At 40.0% G+C, this 16,472-nt stretch overlaps 1 pseudogene; it reads left to right on the forward strand.

The window, feature by feature from the left end:
• LOC109235875 lies at positions 3,430 to 13,638 on the forward strand (annotated as a pseudogene).

The raw sequence follows: 16,472 nt of genomic DNA on the forward strand, positions 1-16,472 counted from the left end.
ACGAGTACAGCAGGATTCAAAGCTGCACCACACTGACAAATGAACTTAAGTCTCTTGGAAGGGTTATTCTTGAAGAAGACAAGGTTGAGAAGATTCTGCAAGAGTTCTGCCAGTCACATGGGAAGGAAAAATCACTGCCATTCAGGAATCCAAGAATATTGCTACCCTTAGACTGGATGAACTGATTGGAAACTTAATTGCCTAAGAAATGAGGAGACAAACCATGAAGATGGATACCCCCAAAAAGGAGAGAAGCTTGGCTCTCAGAATTGCTGAAGGTGCAGATTTGGAAGATGATGAAGTAGCTATGATCACTAGGGATTCAAGAAGTACTTAATAAGAGGAAAGGGTTCTTCAAGAGGTACAAACTTCAATAAAATAAGAGCTCCGGAGAAACAGACCAATGAGGGATACTACAAGTGTGGTAAGACTGACCACATGATCAAAAACTACCCTAAATGGGAAATTGAGTGGAAGAAACAAAGAGTTGAACGAAGGAACAGGTTCAACCAAGGAAAAACAAAGGTTCAACCAAGGCTATGGTTGCTGCTTGGGGAGAAACCTCAGATGAAGACTCAGAAGATAAAGCTGAGGAGGAGTAAGCACTAATGGCCATCGGAGAATCAGATGATGACAAGAGGTAAGTATTCTTCATCTCAAAGACAAGATTAAATTCTTGTCTAAAGAAAGGCTGGCTGAGTTAATAATAGACTTCATCGATGAGTCTGAGATAATTAATAATGAGAAGGAAGTTCTGTCTAGGGAATGTGTGATTCTAAAAGCAAAATGTAAAAGCCTAGAGTCTAGGGAAAATGAGATTGATAACAACAATGCTGAGTTGAAGAACCAGGTTCTTGAACTTGACAACAGTGTCCTAGAGCTTTGGTCTGAAAACTTAAAACTGAAATTAGGAACAGGAAAGAAGAAAGCCGATCACACATACCTCACTCTAGAAGAAAATTTGGGAAAAATGAAAGATGAATTATACAAGAAAGATGAATTCATTAAAGTCTTGAAAGAAGATCTAAGAAAGGTAAAATATGAACTAGACAAAACTTGCAAGTGGAACAAAACTTGCAAGTGGAACAAGTGGAAGAAAGTCGATCACACATACCTCACGCTATGATGCTCTCTCCTGGCTGCAAGAGCATCATAGCAGTAACAAAAGAGGACTTGGCTATAGGACTCAAGCTCCAAAATGGGATCCAAAAAGCAAGTACCTCACTCTTCCTGAAAATAAAATCTGCACACATTGTGGTAAGACTGGCCATTACAAATATGAATGTAATGTAAAAGAAAAGGCCAGTCAAAGAAAAAAATCTTTTGTTCAAGAAAAGCATAAGCTGCCTAGTTGGGCAAGAAAGAATCTGATTCATCCTTTTGCCCATAGAAAGGGACCCAAACTAGTTTGGGTTCCTTAGACTAACCCTTGATTTCCTTTTGCAGGTCCAAGTGAAAGGGAGGAGCCAAATATGGTATATGGATAGTGGCTGCTCAAAACATATGACTGGGGACAAGGACCAGTTCCTTTCACTTGAGGACCTAAAGGGAGGTAATGTCTCCTTTGGTAATGGAAAGAAAGGTGAGATCATTGGGGTTGGAAAGGTAGGCAAATCAGATTCTCATTCTATAGAGAATGTCTACCTCATGGAAGGCTTGAAATATAGCCTAATAAGTGTGTCACAATTGTGTGGCAGAGGTAACCTTGTGGCTTTTACCTCCACAAAATGCTTTGTGATTAACCTTATCACTGACAAGATTGTTTTGCAGGGAAAAAGAGTTAACAATATTTACATTGTAGATTTGTCCACTCTTTCAAAAAATGAACTCACTTGTTTAAGTGTGTTGGTTAGTGATCCCTTCCTGTGGCACAAAAGACTTGGTCATGTAAGTCTAAATCAGCTAAACAAATTAGTCTCCAAGGACTTGGTTATTGGGTTACCTAATATCAAGTTCAAGGAAGACAAAGTTTGTGAGGCATGTGCAAGGGGGAAGCAGGTAAAGTCATCCTTTAAATCCAAGAAAATGGTAAGTTCGTCCAAGACGTTGGAACTGATGCATATGGATCTATGTGGTCCAATGAGAACCATGAGCAGAGGTGGAAAGAAGTATGTAATGGTGCTAGTTGATGACTATTCTAGATTCACCTGGGTTTTATTTCTAACTTCCAAAGATGAAGCATTTGACATGTTTTCTGCATTTGTTAGGAAAACTCAAAAAAAATTAGGAAATCAACTTGCATGCATTAGGTCTGATCATGGAACTGAGTTTGAAAACATTAAATTTGCTGAGTTATGTGATGAAAATGGCATAGATCACAACTTCTCTGCACCTAGGACTCCACAACAAAATGGGGTAGTTGAAAGGAAAAATAGAACTCTTGAGGATATGGCTAGAACAATGTTACTATCTAGCAAATTGCCTCACAGTTTCTGGACAGAAGCTGTAAACACTGCATGTTACATCATAAATAGATGCATGACCAGACCTCTAGTAGAGAAGACTCCCTATGAGTTACTTAAAGGGAGAAAACCAAATATATCCCATCTTAGGGCATTTGGTTGCAAGTGCTATGTGCACAATAATGGAAAAGACTCCCTAGGAAAGTTTGATCCCAGAAGTGATGAGGGAGTATTCTTGGGATATTCTTCACATAGTAAAGCTTATAAAGTATTTAATAAAAGAACTCTATGTGTAGAAGAAAGTGTGCATGTAGTATTTGATGAAACTAACATTCTTTCTGAGAGACAGGAACATGAAGATGAAGCCATTGGACTGGTCAAAGACTTGGCTGAAGCATCAGCTCAAATCAAAGTGACACCTACAGAAGGAACAGGTGATGGACCAGGTTCTTCCTTACAGGGCAACCTGACAGGGGGAAGAAGTCAAAGAGGAATTGAAATAAACTCCTTGAAGGAACCTGTTCATAAACCTGTTCCTCATCAAATGGCTGAAACATCTAACAGAAGCCAGTTGGTTGTAAAACCTCACAAGTATCAAAGTTCTCATCCCATTGAGAACATTCTCACTGATCCAACATCTGGAGTCAAAACCAGATCACAATTAAAGAATCTGTGTGCTTTTGATGCTTTCTTATCTTTCATTGAACCTAAAAATATTGTTGAGGCTTTGCAGGATGCAGATTGGGTGAATGCAATGCAGGATGAACTAAACCAGTTTGAAAGAAGTCAAGTTTGGCACCTAGTTCCAAGACCCAAGGGCAGATCAGTCATTGCTACAAAGTGGGTCTTTAGGAACAAACTTGATGAAGATGGAACTGTTACAAGGAACAAGGCAAGGTTGGTAGTCCAAGGTTACAGCCAAGAGGAAGGAATAGACTATGATGAGACATTTGCTCCAGTTGCAAGACTAGAGGCAATCAGACTTCTCATAGCCTTTGCAGCACATATGGAATTCACTCTTCATCAAATGGATGTCAAAAGTGCCTTCCTGAATGGCTACTTAAAGGAAGAAGTGTTTGTGAAACAACCCCCAGGGTTTGAAAGCAAAGAATGTCCTGAACATGTGTACAAGCTGGACAAGGCTCTCTATGGACTCAAACAGGCACCAAGAGCATGGTATGAAAGACTGTCAAAGTTCCTACTGGAGCATGGGTACAAGAGAGGTAAAATAGATAGTACCTTATTCTTAAGGGAAAAAGGTAAGGACCTTCTTGTTGTACAAATTTATGTTGATGACATAATCTTTGGGGCCACAACTGACAAGCTAAGCAAAGATTTTGCAAAACTAATGGGAAGTGAATTTGAAATGAGCATGATGGGTGAGCTTAACTTCTTCTTAGGGTTGCAGATCAAACAAAGCCAAAATGGAACCATATTCGTCGGTAGAAGTATACAAAAGAACTAATCAAGAAGTTTAAAATGGAGGATTCTAAAGAAATAGATACACCTATTGCAACTGCCACTAAATTAGATATTGATGAACCTGGTTCATCAGTTGATCAGAAGTTGTATAGGGGTATGATTGGTTCACTCTTGTATCTTACTGCCAGTAGACCTGACATTGTTTTCAGTGTAGGGCTATGTGCTCGTTTTCAGGCAAATCCAAAAGAGTCTCACTTGACTGCTGTCAAGAGGATATTGAGATATCTGAAAGGCACTACTGAATTGTGTCTTTGGTACCCTAAAGGTAGTAATTTCAATCTAGTAGGATATGCTGATGCTGACTATGCAGGTTTCCTAGTGGATAGAAAAAGCACATCAGGTATGGCACACTTCCTTGGTCCATGTCTTGTATCATGGGTTACCAAGAAGCAAAATTCAGTAGCCCTATCTACTGCTGAAGCTGAGTATGTAGCTGCAGCTTCTTGTTGTGCTCAATTACTATGGATTAAACAACAATTGGTAGATTATGGAATTGAAGTGGGATGCATACCAATATTTTGTGATAACACTAGTGGTATAAGTATGACAAAGAACCCTGTTCATCATAAAAGGACCAAGCACATAGATGTTAGACACCACTTCTTGAGAGATAATTATGAGAAAGGATTAATCTCAATAGAATTCTGTGCTACTGATAAACAAATAGCTGATATCTTCACCAAAGCACTGAATAGGGAAAACTTTGAAAGGAACAGGTTGGAATTAGGGATGATTAAGATCACCTAAAAAGGAACCAGTTCAGAATGCAATGAAAAAAATGAAATGAAAAAAAAAACACATTTTTGGTTAATAGTTCTTACTTTATGAAAATATCTAGACTAATTCTTACTCAGTCTCATACTCTAATCAGTATACTCCTGTGACGTGTGTTTATATTAATTCATTGATCTCTTACAAAGTTTTTTTCTATTCTGATATATGAGGCATAATCAAGAGAAGTTCTACTTGAAGAACCTGGTTCATCAGTATATGCTCATGAGAAAAGGTCAGGTATGTTTCTATACTTTGCACAATTAGAAAAATAAATATTCCAATTATGAGCAGAAGTCCTATTCTAACCAAACTCCTAAAAATAGAACCGTTGAGCATTGAACCAGTTTCATTCTCCTAGAATTCTAAAGAAAACGGGACTATTTTCTAAAACCAAGCGTCACCTATTTATCACTAAAAGGCCGGAGTCTTAAAGGGATTAGACTATTGATTGACCACTACGAAAAGGCTATTGTTACTGCACCTAATCATACTACACTTTAAATACACTCCACATACTCCCATTCTAGTCCATAACCGTCATTAAGCCTTAAACCTCAAATCATCATCCTTCTCTCTAAAAATCTCCAAAAAAAAAATTCCCCAAAAATTCTCCAGAAATTCTTCACCATGACTACACCTTAGAAAATCCAGGAACTCCCCCACCAGTATCTCCTAACACACCCTCATCTGCACCTCCTAGCGGCAATCCTAAACCAAGATTTCACCGGCAGAAAATGTTGGCAAGAAAGACTGTGGCTACTGGTGCTCTGAGAACGGCTCTAAATGAAAAATTGAGAGCCAGCCAGAAAAAGGAGAGCTCTAAAAAGGAATCATCTGACTCGAGTTCTGAGTCTGAAGCGTTTGTTTCTGCAAGTGATGGAGAAGAACGTGGGTCTTCTGACTCAGACAAGAATCAAGAAAACCCTAGGGAGGTAAATACGTGCTATGTTTTTTTCTGATGTAGTTGAGAAGGTGGACAATAGGTTTGTGTTGGTGGGTTCTGTGAGAGATGTAAGTGAGGGAGAGTCGAGTAGAAAGGGAAAGAAAAAGAAAGATAAAATTCTTGCTATTTGTGGAGGAATAGAGGAGAGTGGCAACAAGCCAGGGGAAGTGAAACTGGGGAGGCTGCTGAAGGCCTTGTACACCTGAGTGAAAAACAAGATGAACCTGGTTCATCTGTGGAAGAAACCTTGGCTGACATTCTGAAGAAGGTTGGGGCAAGCTATGATCCCAAGAAGCACAAAGCTTCTTCTCAAAAAGGCTCCAACCGCCTCTAAGCCAACAAAGAAGAGCAAGGTGTCATCTCCTAAGTCTACTGTCCCTCCAGTACCAAAGGTGAAAGCTACTAGAATCAGGGTAAAGCAAAGTGAGGCTGAGTTGCAGAAAGACTTAGAGGCAAGCAAGAAAAAGAAGAAGGAAAAACGAAAAGCTAAAGTTGTGGAAAGTTCTGTGGTTGCAGAAGAAGAGGAGGAGGAGGTGGAATTGGTCCATCAGGAAAGAGGTACAACTGAGGAGGTTCCCACTCCTACACCAAAAAGATCCAAGACTTCTACAAAGAAGTCTTCAGAACCTGTATCTGCTGAACCCTCCCCGGCTAAAAGAACCAGGTCTGCAGTCAAAGGAAAACAAGTGAAAGTTCCTAAAGAAGAAGAAACATGGAGTGGAGAGGAAGAAGAAGAGGAATCTGAAAAAGAACAGGACAGATTTGTCCTTTTTGGTAGGAGAAAGATATTGAAAGGAAGAATTCTGAAAGACCTGGAGGAGCCAGGCATGAAAAGATTGGTTGATGCCCTGGATGCATAGGGGTGGAAGGACATGGTTCTTCAGCTGGATGGCAGGCTGGCAAGGAAAGAGCTGATCGAGTTTATGGCAAATGCCACTGTGGTGAATGGGGTTGTTACAAGCTTGGTGAGGGGAGTAGAGGTGTAGTTTGATGCACCTAAATTGGGCATAATTCTAGACATACCCTGTGAGGGCTATGATGACTATACTAGGCAAAGGTGGCCTTGTCTGGATTCTCTCTCTTCTGCTCTCCAAATCACCAAAAATTTCTGTGATACCAAGTCTGCTGAAGAAGTGCCTGAGGCTAGGTTTGTGCAAAAGAGCGAGATGAAGCCTGAGCACAAGGTGCTCTTTGAGTTTGTGAACAAGTGTTTGTTGCCCAGACAGGAGAGAAGACACACTGCAAATTATATGGACCTGGTCATTCTGGAGTATCTTGTGAGAGGAAAGCAGATTAACTGGCCTGCTTTCATTGTCAAGCTGCTGCATAGAGTCATCAATAGCTCCAAGGCTCATGCCACACCTTATGGGTTTATATTGACAACTGTCTTGGCCAAGTTAGATGTGCCATTGAAAAAGTGGTAGATGGCCTCCAGCAAAGAGCATTTTGGAATCAAAACTCTGCAGGCTTGTGACTATCTGCTAAGTGTAACCCCAGTTGAACCTGGTTCCTCCTTGAAGACTCCTATGAACAGCAAAGTTAGGGCATTGGTTCTAGAGTGTGAAACAAAAGATGCAGAAATTGCTAGGCTCCAGGCTCGCATTGCTGAACTAGAAAGTGAAAGAAATGGCCTCAAAGCTGAGCTAGCAAAGGAAAAGGAAAAGAGTGAAGGGATGCTCCAAACAATGCTTAATCTTCTTCAATCCCAACCCTCTAGTTCCTCCAAGCCCTAGAACCAGTTTAGAAACCCCCTCAGTGACCCAGATTCGGGACTTTTCTCTGTTTTTTGCTCATGGTTGCATGTTTGTTTTTCTTTTTGTGGTCTGTTTTGTAGAAACACCTCCTAATCAATGACATTGTGCTTTGTTTTCTCTTGTTTTATGAAACTTCTGATCTTAATAGCTAAATTTCTTGTGAAGTTGATTATTGATTTACTGAATCATGTTTTCACTTGCAGTTGCCCTAGTGGCCATGAGTAATAATTAACATCTGGGATTCATATAATATGCAACTTTTCAATGATGCCAAAAGGGGGAAGAGATATTGTGCTTTACTTTGCATTCTGAAATTAAAGTGATATTTATAACCTGATTAAACCTGGTCCTTAATGATAAGTTAAATTAAAGTGTGATAATTAAGCTGAGTTCCACAGGGTGTTTGATCAATAAAAGCACAGAGTTTGTCATCATCAAAAAGGGGGAATTTGTTGGCCCAAGTTCAGATGAAGTTTTGAAGATTGACAAAATGAACTCAGTCATGAACCAGGTCCATCATGTGAGACAGACACAGTGTTGATATACTTATACATGTGACATACATGTGAAGATAAGTCTCAAGGGTCAGCAACAATATCTTCTGAGTTGATCGAAAAGGTTGCATAGGATAAGGAGTTGAAGTCTCCTTATGTGAAGAGAACTACATCCGGATCAAGAATAAGGATTGGAGTTTGAATTGTTCTAGGACTCGAATCAGCAATTCGAGTTTTACTCAAACTCTGATTACTAACTCTATAAATAATAATGATTGTTCTCTTTTACAGGGATTGCACAAACGTAGAAGTGAAACTAAATTGAAGAGCAAAATAGCAAGGCTTTTTGCAAGCAATTTACGTGAGATTCAAGTGTGCATTCCTGAAGCTACTTGGACAAGATAGAAGAACCAATTCCATTGTGTCTTTCTTTTAATCTAGTTCAATTGTAGTAGGTGTTTCATATTGTACCTTTCAGCTTTCATAGAAGCAATTGTATTAGGTACTTTGAGTATTCAAGTTAGAGTTAACTTGAAAGTGTCGCAGCAGTTGAGGCTCTGTGCCACACTGGGATTAGAGTTTAATCCTTAGGTTTACAAAGAGTTTTGTAAATGCAGTTTTGGCTCAGTGATTTTAGTGGAAGTTTGGGAAAATCCTACTGAGTAGTAGGTCGTGGTTTTTTCACCTTTTGAGCCAGGTGTTTTCCACGTAAAAATCTCTGTGTTCTTTATTTTATGCACTCTTAATTCCGCAAACAGTCTTAGTAAGTACATCTAGAAGAACCAGGTTCTTCTAGTGCGAAAATTAGGTACCACACAAATCACCCCCCTCCCCCCCTCTTGTGTGGTAGTGACGTCTAGAACATCACATAATATAGATTACACCGGAATAGCTGATGAAAGAAGTAACATCCAAGGCTCGAATACTCTTCTGTAAACAACGTTATGCTGTAATGAACACCTCAGATCCGATATAGAGCACACACTCACCTATAGATCCCTCCACGAACCTTAACTAATTCGGACCGTACCATATTGGACCAATACCCCTCACCGCACCTATCTTACCACTACACAAGAGCCCAGGAATTTCATTATAACTCCTGAACCACTAATAATATATACACTTCATTATATAGAAACATTTCACTTTAATCATTCCAGGAGAATCATTGCAACACATGACTGAATCCCCATTATCGTAGAAAACACAATCCTCCAGTAGTGGTCTAAAGCACAATAACTCTTCCGGGATCCATCTACATATAACAGGCCGTAATACTCGAATGCCTCCCAATAAAATAAATTACGGCAGCCGTCAAGCCCCGCACGTACCGCCACAAATCACATGTATAACTTAACACGCTGAAGGAATTGATCATTGCCACCACCATACCGATTCAACCATTGCTAACTGAACCAACTTCTTCAAATTTACTCTGGATTTTTCCTTAGAAATAACAATGGCTTCATTCAAAATATAACGAACTCAATCTGTACTCATCCTGAGTGATCCCATTTCACAAGACCACATTGTCTCCAAACCCATGAACCATCTCATACCCTTCTTGTGCGCATATTCGCGTCTTCAACTGGTACACCCATTTCGATAAGTTCTCCATGAATCCGAAGTTATTTTCTCCTATTCCTCCAATGCTACACCGTATACTGAAGATAACACTCAACACTCCAAGCTCCCTTTTCACAATCCGCTGCAAAAGCTTGATACTTAACTACAGTACGGACTCGAAATTTGAAGGCGCTACACCTTAAATTTTGAATCCAATAGGACAATTGTTGAGAGTCACCCACTCTTGCTTGGTCCCGAATATAATCAACTCCAAGGCTCTGCTAGCACATGAACACCCTCTCAAAGAAACACCCGGCTGAATCACCTTTCTTGTAAATCACCTCTACACGAAGCATAAATCCTGAGTCTTCCCAAAGCCTGAACATAATTCGATAAGGCCACTTATAGCACACATTCCTCAAATCACCACTAATGTCCTATTTCCTTCATCGTAATAACCTACCAATATGCCGATAACCAGAAACCTCACCAGTAGACAACTATGCAATCTAATTGCAGGTTGTGGGGCCCTCCCATTTAGCTTGAAGCTACCATTGCATAACTCTGGAACCCACCAAGATTCCTTATCCCCCATTGACATGATCCTGCACAATCAACCTGCCAAATTCCTCGAAATCCTTCTGCTAGCATTTCATGAACACTCTGAATCACTAGCCACATTTATATATTCGACCTCTTACCGGATAGCCAATAGAATTCTTCATAGAAGCTTCGTCAACCACGCGACCGCCAACGTGCTCACAGGAGATAACCCACCTGTGGAAATTACATGCCGACATCTTCCAACGTTGGTGCAGTGGGTGCAATTACTACAAAATAAGTAACCCATCCTGAGCCCGTGCCCGTTCACCAACTGTACAAGTCCGTTCACTCCTCATGGACATCAGCTAAAGGTGAGACAATACATTCCAATCCAAAGTCATGTTGTATCCTTCTTCATATCAAGCAACTCTTTTCTGTTACATCCAATCGTCCTCAGTATAGTAGTCAATATTCCCAAATTAGTCCGTAGACCTAGTCACTGTCCATCGTGAATCGCAAATCACTCTAAACTTTTCTCAAGGCGTATAGTCATCCTACCACAAAACCCATATGCTACTTTGCCACTCTCCTACTTTGGTCAAACTTACTCCTTTAAGCAACTACTCGACTTTTGTTCCTCACACTTGGCCTTCTAGAAGTTTATCCACTTCAAGACACCTCCCACATGTCCCTCCTCATCCTTCGCTGCCCAATTGTTGCCTTAAGTCAAATCTATCTCTATAGCATTTGAACCAATAGATCTCTACCAACTTTAAACCCCTTCGAATATCATCCTTCTCGAGCCATCAACACCAGGAACACCGATTCAATCCTGAACCACCGCACACTGCGATCTTTGATAGTCGCTTCTTTGGCACTATTTCACACTACCCTACCCCGAGGGATATTTGACGAAGACCATAACACCGTCGAACTTAACACATTCAATCAAGGACGATAACACCATATTACTGATGAAAATTCTACCACGCTCGAAAATACCAAGTCCTGTTACTCCATCAACCCAAACCTGAATATTCATAGTCCGATTGCCTTTCCTACGTCGGAAATAAAATACTGAATCTTTGAATTATGCACTGAGTAAAACCTCCTTTCAAGTCATTCACTACCCCGACGCGTTGACAAACATCCTACCACACAAACACCGTGCAATAGCAACGCATGAATCGTCATAACAATCGATGCGAAATCTCAAAACCTTAGATAATACTAATACTAAGATGAAACGACAGAATGACCTTCTGCAAGGCGACGACAATAGTCCAATCAAATACGCAGGGAGAAACATCCTGTACCACATCTGTAGTACTATTTAAATTCCTCAATTCCCAATTTATAACAAACGTTCCAAGCCGTGTAAGATTGAATAGGAAGGAAATCAAGGCATAATCCTCAAAGGAATCAAATCGCACGATGAGGAATCAAGAAGGGAAGTTCTCCAAACAGCCATGTATCCTGTCGAAGATAAGTACAGACGTCTCCGTACCGATCCTCAAAACTCTACTAGACTGCTCATGACTTGTGAGACCTAAATGAACCTAGCGCTCTGACACCATATCGTCACGACCCAAAATCCATTAAAGGTTGTGATGGTGCCGGACACCGCAGTCAGGCAAGCCAATAACAAATAATTAATTTGATTCCCATTTTAGTATTTTTGAAATCATAATTTCCTTAAATATAACAGTAAAAGATCGAATTTAGAGAGTGAATAATAATATTTTAACCATTTGAATATTCAACAACCCATAATCACCCCAAAACCCGGTGTCACAAGTGCATGAACATCAACTAGGAAGATAAACTAAAATACAAGATCTGTCCACAAATTAGACGGGAAAGCTAATAATATCTCTGAAGGAGATTCTGCTGACAGCGGATCGTAACATGGAATGCAGCTCACCTAAGTCCCCGCAATAATCGCGCCTCTGCGCCCACAATGCCACTAAACATATATGTTCCTGCACAACAAAATGTGCAACAAATGTAGTATGAGTACGTAAATCAACGCATACCTAGTATGTATCCAGTCTAACTTCGAAGAACTAGTGACAAGGGGTCGACTCCGACACTTATTATGGGCTCTAAATAAAATACCAATGATATAATTAAGCATGGATTATATAGAACAACTGCAAGCTCAATATCATGAAGTAAGTAAACAATTCTTTTATAAATAAGAAATTTCCAAATTTATTTTTCAAAGTTTAACAATTTATATCTCAGGCCAATGAGGACACATCAATTATTATAAATTCCAAAACAACCAATTCAATCATGCGCAAATTATGCCGAGGTCGTACGACCCGATCCAACATATAAATATAAAATGTGCACTGCCCAGGGTCGAACGGCACGAACCATAGATGCATCTATTTAACCTGCCCAGGCGAACGACCCGCTCCCATGAGAGTATTGAAAATTTACCACGCTCGCGGAAATATATTTGCGACGCGGTTGCACATAGATTTCTCAAATTATTATTATTATTATTATTATTATTATTATTATTATTATTATTATTATTATTATTATTATTATTATTATATGCTTTAATCCTTTTCCAAAATATGAAATTCAAATGAAAACATTTAAGTCCCGAAATCCTCAATTTCAACTATTTTCAGAGCATTTAATAAGCATACTCGATCTCAATTCCTTTCAAGGCAAGAAATAAACAAGATCAAATAACGGTATCAACAAAGCATGGTGTAAACCTAGAAATACACGGAGATAGGCACAATTAGTAGCTACGTACAGACTCTCGTCACCGCAAATAGAAACACATATTAGTTTAGTTCACCTATGGGGTTAATTCCCTCTTACAAGGTTAGAAAAGAGACTTACCTCGCTCCGGAGTTCCATAGCCGGCTCCCAAGCCTTTCCAACAACTCAAATGATGCCCAACGCTTCCAAAACTAGTCAATAAATGAGTAAATCCGTAAATATATACTCTAATACTCATTATAATCAAATTTACAATAATTTTCAACTCCGTTCAAAGGTGGATAAAAATCACCCTCGAGCCCACGTGCCCGGATTCCGAAAATTTTCGAACATAAATTTACCCATAACCCCACGAACTCAAATATATAATTTATTTCAAATTCCATGCCCAAAATCATTGTCAAAATCCAAATATACCAATTTCTAGGTTTTCTACCAAAACCCCCTCAATTTCTAAAATTTTCCATCTTTAAATCCTTATAAAAGCCATGTATTTAACATATAATGAGTGGGAATCACTTACCTTGTGTTGCTTGATGAAAATCTCCCTTTGAAGCTCTCCAAAATCGCCCCAACCAAGTGAGAAATGAGAGAAGAAGAGACAAATCTCGCTCTTAATACCATTCTGCCCAGTGGCATTTTCGCACATGCAGCTCCTTGGCCGCTCCTGCGCGTCCGCTTCTGCGGCACTTCTTCCGCACCTGCAGCCCTTGCCACTTCTACGGCTATTGACCTTGCACCTGCGCTATCGCAGGTGCTAAAACTTTTCCGATCCTGCAGTTCTCAGCACCCTTGGCCCCTTACGCTTCTGCGAGCCATTTCCCGCACATGCGGGCTCGCACCTGCGGCCCTCTTCACGCAGGTGCGATTACACCAAATGCCCAGCTGCTTCAGCTCTTCCTCCAAATAATCCAAATTTGATCTGTTAACCACCTGGAATCCACTCGAGGCCCCTGGGACCCCGTCCAATCATACCAACCAATTCCAAAACATGACGCGGACCTGCTCGAGGCCTCAAATCACATCAAACAATGTCGAAATCACGAATCGCACCCCAACTCAAGCTTAATGAACTTTAGAACTTCAAACTTCTACATTTGATGCCGAAACCTATCAAATCACGTTCCATTAACGTCAAATTTTGAACACAAGTCACATTCGACATTGCGGACCTACTTCAACTTCCGGAATCGGTATCTGACCCAGATATCAAAAGTCCACTTTCGGTCAAACTTCTCAAAAACCTTCAAATTTCTAGCTTTCGCCAAATGATCCCAAAATGACCTACGACCTCCAAATCCACTTCCGGACGCGCTCCCAATACCAGAATCACCATACGGAGCTAACCCCAGATTCGGAATCCCCAACGGATATTGATAACATTGAAATGCACTTCAATCTAAATTTATGAAATTCTTTCAAAATGCCAGCCTTCCACAATAGGCGCCGAAACACTGGGGGAACATCCAAAACCCGATCCGGTCATACGCCTAAGTCCAATCATACGAACCTGTTGGAACCTTCAAATCCTGATTCCAAGGTCGTTTACCCAAAATCAACTCTTAGTTAGATTCTTCCAACTTAAAGCTTCCGAAATGAGAATTCTCTTTCCAAATCCACTCTGAACTTCCCGAATTTCAATTTCAGCCACGCGTACAAGTTATAATACCTGAAGTGAAGCTATTCATGGCCTCAAACCACCGAACGACGCGCTAGAGCTCAAAACAATCGATCGGGTTGTTACAATCGGGACCCCATCCGAACATACCAACAAGTCACAAAATATAACACGAACCTACTCGAGGCCTCAAATCACACCTAACAACATGAAAACTGCGAATCGCACCTCAACCCAAACTTAATAAATTTTTGAACTCTCAACTTCCAAAACTCGTGCCAAACCATATCAAATAAACTCGAAATGACCTCAACTTTTGTACACAAGTCCCAAATAACATAAGGAACCTATTTCAACTTCCGAAACCACAATCCGAACCCGATACAATCAAAGTTAACTCCCGGTCAAACCTATGAACATTCCAAACCTTCAAATTGCCAACTTTCGCCAATTAGCGCCAAAACTTTCTAGCAACATCCAAATGCAAATTCGGACATACGCCCAAATCCAAAATCACCACCAGGGCCTACCGAAATCATCAAAACTCTAATCCGAGGTCAAATACACAAAAGGCAAACTTGGTCAATTCTTCTAACTTAAAGCTTCTAAAATGAGAATCATTCTTCTAAATCAAACCCGAATCCCTTGAAAACTAAAATCGACGATACACACAAGTCATTTTACATCATGCGGAGCTACTCATGCCCTCAATCTACCCAACGAAGTGTAAATTCTCAAAATGACTGATCGAGTCGTTACAGTTGTTGCATAAGATTTCAATTAATTATGAGTTCATGCCAATATAGGCTTGAACTTGCAAAATGCAAATTAACAAAAAAAGATGATGAATAAGAGTAAACAATCTATATCCTACGTCATATCATATCATATTTTACTAAAAGTTGGAAGCAGCAAAATTAGAAGTTGAATCATTATACTAAAATAACCTTAAATTATTGATGGACATTAATATCCATAAAATATTAGACGTCATTCAACATACATTATTCCAAACCTTTCCAAACTTTTCAACTTCCAATTTTCGACAATTAGTGTCGAATTCTTCTAGAAATATCCAATTGCAAATCTTGGCATATGCCCAAGTCCAAAATTATCATCATGACCTAACGGAACCATCAAAGCTCCAATCCGAGGTCAAATGCTAAAAAATCCAACTTGGTCAACTCTTCCAACTTAAAGCTCCAATCATGAAGTTCATTCTTCCAAATCGATTCCGAACAGCCTGAAAACTAAAATCGATGATTCACATAAGTCAAAATACATCACGCGGAGATACTCGTGCCTTCAAACTACCGAGCAAAGTGCAAATGCTCAAAACGAACGGTCAGGTCATTACATCCTCCCCCACTTTAACATACGTTCGCCCTCGAACGTGCCAAGAGTCGTCCCAAAGCCATCAAATCGCCGTGTAACCTATCCATGCATGTGATGACCTAAAAGGTCATCACTTGTTTTTAAAATGAATTCTATATTTCAAGGCCTTAAAAACCTCTTTTTGCTTCACCTCGATTTGCGTGTGCAGTCCGGGCGTGCAGCCGGAAAGCTATTATGTGAAAAAGCTGTGAAAATATTGAAATTTTGGCTTAAAATGCATTTAAGTTGACTTCGGTCAACATTTTGGGTAAACGGACCCGGACCCATGATTTGACGGTCCCGGAGGGTCCGTGGAAAAATATGGGACTTGGGAGTATGCCCGGAATCGAATTCCGAGGTCCCAAGTTCGAGAAATAAATTTTTAGAAGAAATTGTTTTCTGAAAAATGTAAAGGTTTTTGAAAGTGAAATGTTATGTGAAACCTGTGGTATCGGGCCCGTATTATGGTTTCGGAGCCCGGTACAGGTTCAATATGATTTATATGTGTTGTCGGTAAATTTTGGTAAGAAACGGGATCCATTTGACGTGATTCGGACCTTAAATGCAAATTTGATGTTGAAAGATGTTTTGAGAAATTTCATTGATTTTGAGGTTTAATTCGTTATTTAGGAGGTTATTTTGGAGATTTGATCGCACGGATAAGTTCATATGATATTTTTGAGTTAGTACGTATGTTTGGTTTGGAGCCCCGAGGGCTCGGGTGAGTTTCGAATGTGTTTCGGAAGGTTGTGAACTCGTAAAAAGTTGCAG

Source organism: Nicotiana attenuata, chromosome 1 (assembly GCF_001879085.1).
Source record: "Nicotiana attenuata strain UT chromosome 1, NIATTr2, whole genome shotgun sequence".
Taxonomy (NCBI): Eukaryota; Viridiplantae; Streptophyta; class Magnoliopsida; order Solanales; family Solanaceae; genus Nicotiana; species Nicotiana attenuata.